Source organism: Lolium rigidum, chromosome 7 (genome assembly GCF_022539505.1).
Source record: "Lolium rigidum isolate FL_2022 chromosome 7, APGP_CSIRO_Lrig_0.1, whole genome shotgun sequence".
Taxonomy (NCBI): domain Eukaryota; kingdom Viridiplantae; phylum Streptophyta; class Magnoliopsida; order Poales; family Poaceae; genus Lolium; species Lolium rigidum.
The window spans coordinates 332,394,587-332,407,464 of NC_061514.1; the positions used below are offsets into that span (position 1 = coordinate 332,394,587).

The following is a 12,878-nucleotide window of genomic DNA, read 5'->3' on the forward strand; positions in this document are numbered from 1 at the left end:
TGATACTAATAGGCAGGGCAGACTGTAGTAGGGGACATTTTATCTTCTGTGTGTTTTCTTATTATAGGTTTTCATGGCAGTGGCCAAGTTTGTAGTCCTGGTGCGAAATGACAATGTAGATTTTTAAACTAAAATGTGTCCTTTTTTTTGGTCACACCATGGACTTGATGGCATATATGCAGATTTTACTTCTTGATGCTCAGAATAACATTTTCATCAACTTGGAGGATCTCTGGTGTGTTTTGTGGTTTGATAGTTGTCTATGGTAAACTATTTATACATTTATAGACATTATAGTATGTTATGTATCTAAGTGTCTTCTTGAACCGTCTATTTTTGTCAAATAGTGAAGTGTTCGCAAATAAACTTGCACTGTTCTAGCTATTTTTGTGTATAATGTGCTCTATTTCTAAATTTTTCAACATTTTTCTAGTATTGGGTTTTGGTGCCATTTATTATTATGCTGCTGAGTTAATCATCTTCTTTGCAACATGCAGCTTGGAGTTGCCATCCACCCAGTGGCCACTGGGCAACCTCCTCCCCATGAATCCTTTCACAGTGCCCGCCTCCGTCCTCGCCAACAACAAGGCCACGGGAACGGTGAGACATCTCATATTCTCTCTTTTTGTACATTGAACCAAGTTGCAGGACAGTTGCTACTTGTAAAACGATACGATCGGCACAAATTTTAGTGTTCTACTATTGGAACCTGTGAACTTCTTCTTCTAGACCTTGTTTTAGTTAAAACGGGATATTGGATGCATAAATTGGAGCACCAATGTAATATATAATATAATTACTGACGATTATGAAAGTACCTGAACAGATAAAAATCTATTCGACGTAGATGCTTAGTCAGGAGCACATATTTGCTACTCCATGGCCTATTTAAATGGACGTTTCCTGAACATGGAGGATTGGTGTGCATTTCAATGCATCTACACCCTGTTCAGTGTACCCTGCCTTATTAGCACCGTCAAATTAACCCACATAATCAGAACTAACCGGCCGCATTAACCTAATTGGATGCATGAGTGCAGTTAGCAATAAACATTGGTGGATCACGGTCCGGCAGACGAAAAATTCCCCATCGTAATGGAAAGGCATGCGTCCAATCTGCGTGATTAAAGCCCTGTCCCTGAAATCCTCCCTTGTGGCCTAGACCTGCTGCCCCTGCCATTGAGCCGTCGCTGACCGCCCCACCATCCACCCGACGCACACTTCGCCGATGCGGGCGAAGATGCTGATCACCGACACGAGATTCAGCTTCCTCCGTTGCAATTCGCTAACACTAGTGTCTTGTTGTCGGCGGACATGTTCTATCCAATTGTGAAGACATTGTAGGCCAGGCTACAGGATCCTCAATCAGAGCGCCACTTCGCCGCCTCCCTCCGCTAGTCCGACGCCAAGTCTACTTGCCCCAATTTAGAGTAGACGCCGGTGCCTCCTTGGGATAGCTGGCTTGTTGTCAGCTCGTGCTTCGACTCCCACGGTTGTCGCCGTCCTCCCTGAATTGGCTAGCAACCAACGCAGCATTGTCCTTCGCCTAGACGTCCCCGTCTCCCCCGAGCTGTCGATATCTTAACGTATTGTTCTTCTCCTATAGCTACTTAGTTATGTTATTGAGATGGATGAAATCATATACAGGTGAGTAGTCATACTAAAAGGAACCTGGTCCCTGCATGACTGGTAACCTTGTACATTTTCAAACATATTGTGTGGCTTCTGAATCTTGTAGTACTTGATGAGCAAGTAAAGGGTAGAGGCTTTCTAACTCTTTTGATATTTGGTGCTGATAAGCCTATTCTGGACTCAAAGAAGAAACAAGAAACAAGTAACTTGAACTGCTACTATATGTTGCTGTGAAATTTATGAAGAGCCCTTACAGACAAGTGTCCTCTTATGTCTTTTTCACAATTAGTTGCTGTGAAATTTACGGGTACCTACTAATAGTTCCTCATATGTCTTTTTTCACAAAATCACACCTTTTCTAACCAATACAACTTACTATCGAGAATCGGAAGCAACAATGAATTTTGATAATTGGAAAACTTGTTTGTGTTCCTTATATCTTAAATGGCCCATATAAAATTCCTTCTGCATGAACATAAATACACAGGTTGTTTCCCAAGATGACTAATACTGAAAGCTTTAAAGTTCTATAAATTGGTTTCTTCCGTTCCTTCAGATAAATAAATATTTTTAACTTCAATCAATCAATTCTTTACTGATAATTGGAATTGAAGTTCTGTTACCCGTTATTGGTTGTTCAGTGTCATATTTGATGATGGAGTATTGAGTTTAATACTTGATAGAGAACACATAGCCTCATTGTAGGTATGCATTTTTGTTCTTCATATTGTTTTCTTATCTTTTCCTTTCTAGCTCTACATGATTAGATTTAGGCTAGGACCAAGCTTCCATGTACATATGTATAATCAGGTACATAATCTTCTTATATGTCAGTGCTTTAGACTAAGGAATGGAGCTGCCCATAGATTCTGCTCCAGATCGTACGCTGCTACTACCATTTCTCCAGCAAACGTTGGCTTCCACTTGCACTAGGCTGTTGTTATGGAATGCCTATAGAAGTTGTGGAAATATATGCGGATAAAACAAACTGTTTAGAAGGTGCATAAAAATGCTTCTCATTTGTCTTGAAATTTAGAAAACAAAGTTATTAAATAATTGTTTTATGTTGGTTGAACTTACATTGACAAATATAATTGCACAATCAATGGGGATCTGGTTTGTCACGTGACGTGTGACCAAATTGTTGTTAATTTGTATGAGAAAGATCGTGCGCTGCACGTAAACACTAACTAGTAGTAGCAAGGGAGCGTACTGGAAAGAACGGTGCTATGTGTGACCTCCTATGATCCTTAGTACGAGGAAGGAACTATGCAGTTTCAGGCATTGAGTTCACATTTTAATGCATAGTTTCTGTATTATCTTGTTCTCAGAATTACAAAGTGATCTGTTTGTTGTTCATTCTGGATAATTGATGAATTTTTTTAACTATTTGTAGAAGGATGGTTTTGTTCTACTGTTGTCTTACGTGTATTGAGATTTTAATGGTTTATCATATTTTATTCTGCAACTTATACGAGAAATTTATTTGTATCTCGACTCCGCGTTATTGTGTCACTATGACAACAACAATTTACAGCCTTCTCGTCATCAACTAGTCCGGTGGCCTTATATACTACAAAAGGTATATTCATCTTCCTCTTCTGTCTTATAGAAATGGATTGTTGACAACCTGAACATCTTTCTAGGACTATGGTTCGGCCGGGAGAATGGACACCAACGGCAATCTACAATTTACAAGCCACTCACATTTGATGCATGATGTCTTGCGTCAGTTGTCCCCTACCACTGGTTGTAATGGCATTAACATCCTACAGGCCTGCAGCTTCAACCTACATTGCTTCCATTCTCCCATAGGTATTCACTTTTGTCATGTTTCTTCTAACTTGCTTGACAAATCCTATCTGCATGCTATAGGTAGTTTCAGTGTTTTTTAGTTGGAGAGGATTCCATACATTAGTGGACTCATGAAGTATAGGAAAATCCTAGCGCTCTCTAGCTTTCCATTTTACTCCTTGTCTGTGCTAAGGTTATGTTTTAGACACCAATTCTTATAATTAATTTGCTGTTCTAGCAATATTATCAAAGCATCTTCTATGAAGGGATTGCTATTAATTTCGGCCTTATAGAGGCTCAGGAACAGAAAGGTTTCGTCTTTGGCATCCATGGTGGCGGCAGCGCGACCGTATGGACCACGTAGAGCTGATGTTGCCAGCCGATAAGCCGTAGCCCTTGGACCCTCACCAACCCCGCTGTCCTCGGGCCCTGGACTGTCTGCGAGAATTAGGAGTTCAATCGTAAACCAGGTGAAATGCCCCTTCCTTTGCTGGACAATTAGTTACATATATAATTATACGCTCAGCGCTTAATGGGCCACTTTGGTACAAAACAAATCGTTTGTCCACCGATGCGCTTAGTTTTACGCCTAAGCGTACACTTGGCAATGCCTTTTTTAACCATGGTTTGTAATGACCTGATCTACCTTTGTCACTAGATATCATTGATTCCTCATAATACTTTTTTGAGTTATGCTGAATGTATTGAGCCATTACACTTGCTGCTCTTAAGTAATTCCAACAAACACATTTCTGCATCAGTTATCTTCCTTGTATGCTACTGAGATATTGATTTCTTGCTGTTTTTGTCATGTCTGCAGTGTATTGTACTGAAAATTGTAGCTAGTATCCATATATCTTTTGACTTATGTCTATCTGTTTAGTACTCGAATGTCATTTGACATGGATTGGCCAGAGTGTGTTACCTAGCCTATTCTCTGTTGTGATAATAGAGTTGGTGGAATGCTGCTCTCCGAAATCCTTCTTTCATCCTCTCTACATGTGTGTCTCGTAGTTAGCTTTATTTTTTGAGGGTTTGCCTCCCAGGTAAGTAACCAACTATTTATGTGCTATTTCAGGTGATAGAAGACATCTTAAAAACTGATTCGTGGTACCCGTACCCAGACATTTGGAAGGGATAAAGCAAAATAGTTAAATTACCCGAGCCACATGGAAATTGAACTTGTCATGGTAAGGAGAACCTATTGTGCTATGTTATTTTAAGTTTCCCATAATTTTATATCTGTAGAGTTCTTGCTGGTATTTTTTATGTTCATCAAGTTAATTAGCATGCTATTTTGTGTTGTAAAGATCAACATTGCTGCCTCTTTTCATGCAGTCAACAATTCTGGTGGACGGGGGTCTGTCTTTGGGTATCAAGATGGAGAGAAGCTTTGTTCAACGTGTGTGAGAGGACTTGACAATATTCAGGGTGTGCTCCAAGCTGAGATTAGGGCAGCAAGGAAGGCTATTAGCATCGGAATTAACCTAGGTATGGGTCTTTGTTCGTGAAACATACTTTGGAGGCATAAAACTTTGACCTCCTCTCTGTGTGCTGATGGAAAACATCAAGGATGGCCAGGAACCACTTTATTTTAGATCCTTGTACTAGTTCTAATTATTGTTATGCTTTTGTTGTTAGGAGACCTATTTCTAACGGTTACATTGTTGGGAGATGCACGATGTCCTTTGGAAGATCCTCCTTCCAATAACCAAGCTAGAGAAGTTCAGTGTGGAACCATGTCCATGATGTCACTTGCCCCTCGGCTTTGCCTACTTCCGGCTTCGCCTCTGTCCTGGTTGCACGGTATAGGTGTGATTCTTCTTCTCCCCTCCTTGTGTGCTAACAACTTTTCATTTGAGAAAACACAATCAATATATATTATTGAATAATGGTGCCAATAAGACAATACCACATGCAAAAGTATTAATACTCACACACAAACAATTGAGAAATTTGACTGCCAATTCTAAAGGGGGATTAACTAATCTATTACAAATTTTATTGTAAAAAACCTAATACAACCGTGCTATCTATCCAAAAATAACTTTCAAGCCTTTTTAATAATGGCAATACATGTGCAACACACAAACAAATAAGAAAATCTACAAATGATCCTGCTATTATGTGATTTAAAAATTACTTGTTAAGACAGAATCATCTCGTTTCTTCTTTATGGTTGCTTGTCTAGCTAGTTGCACGCCACTGGTAATCATAATGTGGTTTCGTCTCTCTGAAACAACCCATAGATATATTTCTTGTTTGTCATGTTATATACTAGTAGCTCAAGTGACACAGGACTTGATTGTAAAGAGTAGCCCAAGAAGTGATATTTCCATCTTGTTTTCTCTTGCTTTTTATTGGTCACAAAACCAACTAATGGAGAGCCAGTAATGCTGGTGTATTAGCGAGTTGATAACTGGTTAGATGCATACTTTATATTTTTGTATGGAAGCATGATGTGTGAAACTATTGATGTGGTCAATCTTAAATTACTGAGCTATATTTTCCACCATATTTATGCATGGTTGATGTATTAAGCGTTCCCTGTTCCCTGGGGATCGATGTTATTCGAGGTGGTGATTTTCTGTGTTAGTTATGTTAAACTTTACATGCTCCTTAGCTGAAATATCAATTATATTGTCCTGGTTGAAGTATAAAGCATTACCTAGGGATCGATGCTATTTGAGGTGGAGATAAATTTTCCCCTTATCATGCCTCTTTCTATTTCATGCTCTTGGTGCCAAGAGGACCTACTGCAAGAGGCAAATGATCACTTACAACAACAAATGCGGTCTCGGCCTTGGCTACAAATCCCTGATGGTGAACCCCGGTACACCTGGATCTGTTGACGTATAAATACGACCTCATCCCCAAGAAAATGCTATGAGTAATTGAAAAAGATTGGTAATGTAATCCTTATTAAATCCACACCATATTTTAACTCCGTGTCATCACAGTGGTTTGATACACTCAACTTGTATGCGTGAAGTGCCTGATGATAGTAAATAAAGTGATTGATGTCCTCTGTTTATATTACTACTTACAAAATCGGTGGTTGTATAAGTAATTTCGGTAAAGTGAACTAATGATTGATTTATTTTACTTGACCAGTGATATCTTGTCTATTTGCTCTTCTCCCATAATGTGTATCTTTGATCGGTGTTACCTGATTTCTCCAGCTATTTATATGGAACATGGACGGCCGAATATACTTTTATACTAGGCCAAGTAGCAAACGAGAAGCATATAATCCAACGTCTGAATTATGTAGGTAATTTGTTGCTACTACACATGCATATGCTTTTTTCCACTTATTGAGTATTGAGACAAATACAAGATAGGTTATGTATCTTGTTTGCATTGTTCGCCACCAATTCGAGTTAGAGTTGTTTGCATTACAGTTCTGTTGTGATCCGAACACAGATGTTAGTTGAAAATTTGTATGCACAGATCGCTGGGATAATGTCTATTATCTAAAATACTCCCCATATGAAAACATCTGCTGCAAAATAGGTTGTATTCCCTTGCTGTTCCGTAGTCCCCGTATGAAAACATATCAATGAACCAGAAAAGTAAATAATCAAGTGGATCTTCCTATCATCTTTAGAAACTGATATGTGCTATCATGCTTTAGACAATCATGTTTTTAGATTTTCACTACATTGTTGTCATGTGTTTCACCTTGTGGCCTATGGAGATCTTAGGAAACACCATTTTCTCTTCTGATGTGCATCTGTTCAGACTTGTTTATCATAGGTTTGTTTGGATGAGCGAAATCTTTCTTTGAAAGTTTTGTTGTTCGCCCTTATGAGTTTACTGTATAGTCTTCTCTCCTTATATTAGTATTGTTCCGTGCTTCCTCCTGTGTATGTGTTGTACAACAGTGATATTTCCATACAAAATTGCTAAACTGAGCGCCTCCGCTTCTAATTCTTTTTGTCCTTAGGTCCATTTTTTATCAGTTATACTTTTGATGATGGTTTGACACTTCTACTTTGGTTAGAATTTTTTCTCTGCTTGGTCGTAAGATAATTTAGTTTGGCCTTTGGCATTATTGGTTACTGTTTCTCCCTCCACATTTGCTATTTGGGGTTGCTTGAGAAGGAAACTGGAGGGCTCACTTCTAATCTTATTTGGCCAGAAGTCCATTTTTGTCGGTTACACTAAAGTGACTCGTTTCTCTTTCACATTAGGTAAAGGAAGACTTGGACATGGAACACTTTCTGAATGTTTGCATTTGTCCCATGTACTTGTTAATTGTGAGTTCTAAACATGAGTTGAACTATTCTCCTTCTACTAGTGAATTGCGTTGGATTTTGAAAACTTGTCAGGTTGACCATTTCGGATCACTAGAGGCTAATGGACATTATCCTTACCCTAGCACTAGAGATGATTTTAAAATTTCTGATTAGTAGTGCATCATCCAAATATTTGCTTGTACATCCAATGATTAGTAGTGCATGATCCAAATATTTTTCCCTTATCTGGCCTCTTTCTATTTCAGGTTGTTGGCGTCAAGGGTGTGTTGGGTGCTCAAGGCCAAGTGAACCTGCTGCAAGATGTAAATGATCACGTATAGAAGCAGCAACTCTGGTCTTAGCCACAGAACTCCGCTGGTGAGCCCCGGTCCACCTGGAGCTGCTGCTGGCATCTTGTGACTACCACGTCCCCGAGCAATTGCTATGAGTAACTGAAAAAGTTGGTAATGGAATCCTTAAATCCACCATATTTTTACTTCATTTTAGCATGGCAGATTGATAAACTCAACTAGTATGCGTGAAATGTCCAGTGATGGTAAATATAGTGAACTAGTGATTTGGGTGCCGCAGGAAGTATGAAAGGTTTCGGTAGACCGAAGATAAGAAATTTGAGCGTGACCATCTTCATTGGCATCTCGAGGCAGAGGTAATTTTCGTACCAAAATTCCGACCCCTGTTAGGAGCATTCTAGGCATACTGTTTTTCATGGTCAGATCTAAATTCATGTTATTTACTTTCAACAGTGCGATTATAAGAATGCCAAGAAGGAGCAGGTGTCAAGCTGCTCACCTAGAAATGCATCTTCTAGGGTCTTCTCAGGAGGCACGCCAAGTGGAATGCCTGGCTTCGCTGGAGGAATGGATGGATGGTGGTATGCCTCGGGAATGGCTGGTGGTATGCGTGGATCTGGAGGAGCTCCCGGTCCCGATGTCTACATTTGGTATGTTCTATTTGACTCTTGCTCGGAGATGTAAGTTCTATTTTGTATTAAAGACTCCTTTTGAAATTACATTTTTCTAGTTGATGCATACTTTTTCTAGATGCATCATTTGCTTGTGTCAAACAATTAAGAATATAACCAAAAATTACTGTTTGCCCTTTAGGTTCCTGATATGCGATGAGACATGGTATATTCTTTTGCTTCGATAATCAGATAAATCATCTTTTTTTTTATTTTGTGATGATGAACACATAGAGTCTAGTGTTGGTTTTATTTGTAGTTACATGGAGCTCAATTTTCTACCTATTTGTGTTGATCTTAATAAAACCTCTCTTCAGTCATCAGCCATCAGTCCACAATCTTAGTATATCCAACTTGTATGAGGGCCCTGTAAAAGGGTCGGTTAGATTCAGTAAAGTGCAATTCAAATAAGTGAGGGGACGACATCTTTGAACAAGTACCTTGTGCACCCGATGGCCTATGACGCATTTGGTGCATCCATAATATTTTGTCTTCATCTGGGACCTCTCTAGCTAGCTATCTTCATTTGGGACCTGCCTACCTGTAGCCGCCGCATGTAAGCAATACTTGTTTAATTTTATACTTGGTCTGATAAGCTCAAGTGTGCTCCATTGTCTTCAACCTATTGGCATTTAGTCTCAATTTTGTTTTTTCTTCATCCAGTACCTCTCCATCATCTATTGGCATTTAGTCTCAATTTTGTTTTTTCTTCATCCAGTACCTATGTACAAGACTGAACTAACTCCATCATCTATTGCCTACTTGTTTACTTTTACACTTAGTTTGACGTGATCACGTATCATCCATTTTCTCTTAGAAAATTGGTCCCTGACATAGGCATGTGAATGAATGTGTTGATAGTTGAGAAAATCTAGTGATTGAATTGTGTCTTCCATTCTTTGTTCTGGTTCACTGCACTCCAAGTTTGAATGGGTTGATAATTGAGAAAATCTTGTGATTGAATCTTCCCTTCCATTCTTTGTTCTGGTTTAACCACGATTTGCATATCTTCTTATTAGTGTATTTCATTTTTTTGAATGTGTAAATCGAGTTGGAATACTTTACTGCCTAGTATATTTTTTCAGTCTTTCCTAAAGAGCACGTGCTGATACTATTATGTTTTCCAGTCTCCATGTACATGCAGAGGTCATGCCGTGAGGTGATGAACGGGTCTCTTCTTCAACCTCATCCCGAATGTATGTGCTTGGCCACAACATATCTTCTTTTGTTATCTTTCTTGTAACCCATTGATAGTGGAGAAACCTCCTTTTTTTTACAACTGCACAGTAGGGCAAAGAACCCTACCGTTTGTCGATTTTTTTTATATATAAGTGGAAAAATGTACAGATGTAAGGTGTTACAAATATGGAGAAACCTCCTTTAAACAACTAATTGACAATTGTTTTTTACAGGACCCTGACCTGATGACAACATTTGGTGACCCTGAGGTTGGCGACTCTTCAAGATGGTACGGGTTTCCCTCAAATAGTTCTCCCGCTTCCTTTGGCTCAACTGTGAATAAATTATATTAACAAGGAAAAAGAAAGCTCTTATACATAGATGAGAAAAAACATTTGTGGCCAAAAAAATAATCAAGATAGCGAATTTGATAGATACATCAAGAAAAACAGCCATATATATTTGTCCACAAATATGGTGTTAAGACCCTCCCGTAGAATGGTGAGCTCCTATATCTAAAATGGTTCATCATTGAACTTGCTCCGGAGTTGTGACTACAGGAGGTGAAGAAATAAATCCTCAAACCAAATGTCAAATCGCATTATACCAGTCCACAAATATGGCACAATTCCCTTGTTATTGTAAATAATATGATGTTCTGGCTGTTGGGTGCCCTCTTTGTAGTTCGAACTTTTGACATATGTTATAGTTACATCAATACATGATGCATGGCCACAGGTTTCTTCATTTTGATGGTTGATTTTGGTTTGTAATTGTGAACAAGATTTAGCTCGTAACTTAACCCACCGTGTACTAAATTACCAGAATGCATTGTAGTGATGCATCTTTTACCACAACTTATCTTGGCAGCGAGATTTATTCCCCACTAGAAGCGTGAGCTGCTTCAGATGCTTTGCGTTGATCATTATAAATGTCTGGAATATATTGATGAAGCATTTTTTTGGGGCAACAACAGTGATAGTACCATGTTATATCTTGGTAGCATACCACCATTATTATTGAGCTTCCTTTTGTATATCATAAAAAAGATGAAGTTCTGCATCTGCTTGCTACCGTCCCTTGGTTATATTCATGGCATCATCTACATACTAATCTATATATTTGTTCCTCTCAACTCAGATGGTATGTTTGGTACTCGTTCCTTGTTGCTTTTGTATGCAGTAGAAGCGTACTGCATATCCTTTGGGTGCTTGAATAGACGTTGAGATGTGTTGAGATGTTCCCATAAAGGAAAACCTTTAGTTGACATTTACACTAAATACTTGACAGAGGGGAACTATCCTAGTTGAGCTTAGTTCTTGATTTGCTAAGTATTTCTCGTCCACCGTTAGGAGAACCTATTGACTTGATGTGACCAATTAGAACCATCTGTTTACACCTTGGAAGAGATTCAAAGTTATGAAAAGCAGCAGGATTCCCTCTTGGCTTCTTTTGAATGTACCATATGACCATTGAATTTCATATGATTTCCCTTTTAGATATAGACATTTACATGTAGCTGGTTACTCTGATATGTAGCTCCGATGTGGCTATAAAATTATGTGTACATGTTATAGCGTTTTCTTCTTGACGTTAGAGTAGTGCTACTTTCGTGCTATTTCAGTTTGCCATCTTTGCTTATGCATGTACAGTTGTCTTATGTGGAGGTGTCACTTTCTTTGGTATGTTATCGTGCAGGTGACAAAGGAGGTGCGCTGATTAAGCCGGTGGCACTCGGCGACGGAGCAGCATGTTGGCTTGCCCCATGTGAAGGTGCGAAGTGGAGCTGGACACCGGAACCGGACATTCTTTTCTTTGTGATGTTGCTTGAAGTAGGTTAGGTCAAATACTAGACTGGAGCTTCTTAAACGGATGGAGTGACTGTTTATTAAGTTTTTTGTATGATGTTTGTTTCTTGGAGACATGAGCTAGCATATTGATGTCCTGTGCTGGATCTGCGTGTTTCGCCAACGTTGGTCCACCACTCAACCATCCCGGAGAAGCATTCCGTGTCGGAACTGCACCATTGAGGAGGCATCACATACAGAAAATAAACACATTAATGAAACCTAGTCAATAATACGAAAATGCAACTAACTACATGCATTTACTGCCACGCCCCCAATGGCTTCTTTCAGGCTTTATCCTTAGATAGGTTAATCTTGTGATGATCGGTGTACCAATTGATGATGTAACTAACACGTGCCTTGTGGTGCATGTCCGCGAAAAGCTTCTTGGCAACCTCGTGAGTCACTAGGATGCAAGTATCATGGTGACCCTTGGTTGGTGTAAAGTACACCTAAAAGCATTCACATAGATAAAAAGGTACAAAGTCATTAGTGCAACTATTGTCAACCTCGGAGTTATTGAATGATGAAATGTCAAAGAAACTTACCCAAAATAGGCAAACCACCTGGTGATGGACACGTATCTCCGAATTTTTCCTCGATATCATGGGCATGACGGCAATGCTTCCAAGTCCAAGATACTTCCATTCGTCAACCAAAAGAAAACTACAACCCTTTATTTTCCTCGTACGAAAGATGCAAGATCATATGTTGAATCGGATTAAAGAACCCTGGTGGAAGGAACATCTCTAGCTTGCAAAACAACTCAGGTGCTTGTTCATGCATGTATCTTGTTAACAAATTTATGATCTAACTCCTTACTAGAAAGCTGACGGAAGAAAAAGCTCAACTCCGGTAGCACTCGCCAAGTCTCCTCGTCGACATTGCCTTAAATCATCATTGACATTATCCGCTCAATCACTAATGATAGTCATAACTCTTGAGCCCCCTCCTACTCAAAAAATTTCCATGTTCGCTCTCATCATAGAATTACTTGTGTATCCACCAGCAAAGGAAAAGCAGTACACTGTGATACCACTTTAGGCGTTTTGACTCCAAGAGGTTGCAAGTTCATCTTTGGCCTATCACACCATTGTTGTTGATCGAGTATAGCCCTGATGTTATCCTTCATCTTTTTATTGTCCATGATTGTGCTCCAAAGGGCCTCATCAATATTATTTTAAGTGTGCATTAGATAAATGT

The 12,878-nt window shown here is 39.2% G+C and overlaps 1 long non-coding RNA gene across 8 annotated transcripts; it reads left to right on the plus strand.

Annotated features, from left to right (window-relative positions):
• The first annotated feature begins 533 nt into the window (after positions 1-533).
• LOC124676104 lies at positions 534-8,804 on the plus strand. Of its 8 annotated transcripts, none has more exons than XR_006993513.1 (10): positions 534-600; positions 3,170-3,214; positions 3,279-3,447; positions 3,665-3,896; positions 4,505-4,616; positions 4,765-4,917; positions 5,068-5,238; positions 7,623-7,688; positions 7,934-8,131; positions 8,259-8,804. It is a non-coding gene; the product is annotated as an uncharacterized LOC124676104 (long non-coding RNA). The 8 variants fall into 8 exon arrangements; XR_006993512.1 differs by lacking the exon at positions 534-600 and adding an exon at positions 6,609-6,700 and having other exon boundaries at positions 3,089-3,214; XR_006993518.1 differs by lacking the exons at positions 534-600; positions 7,623-7,688 and adding an exon at positions 6,609-6,700 and having other exon boundaries at positions 3,089-3,214.
• Positions 8,805-12,878: the final 4,074 nt, after the last annotated feature.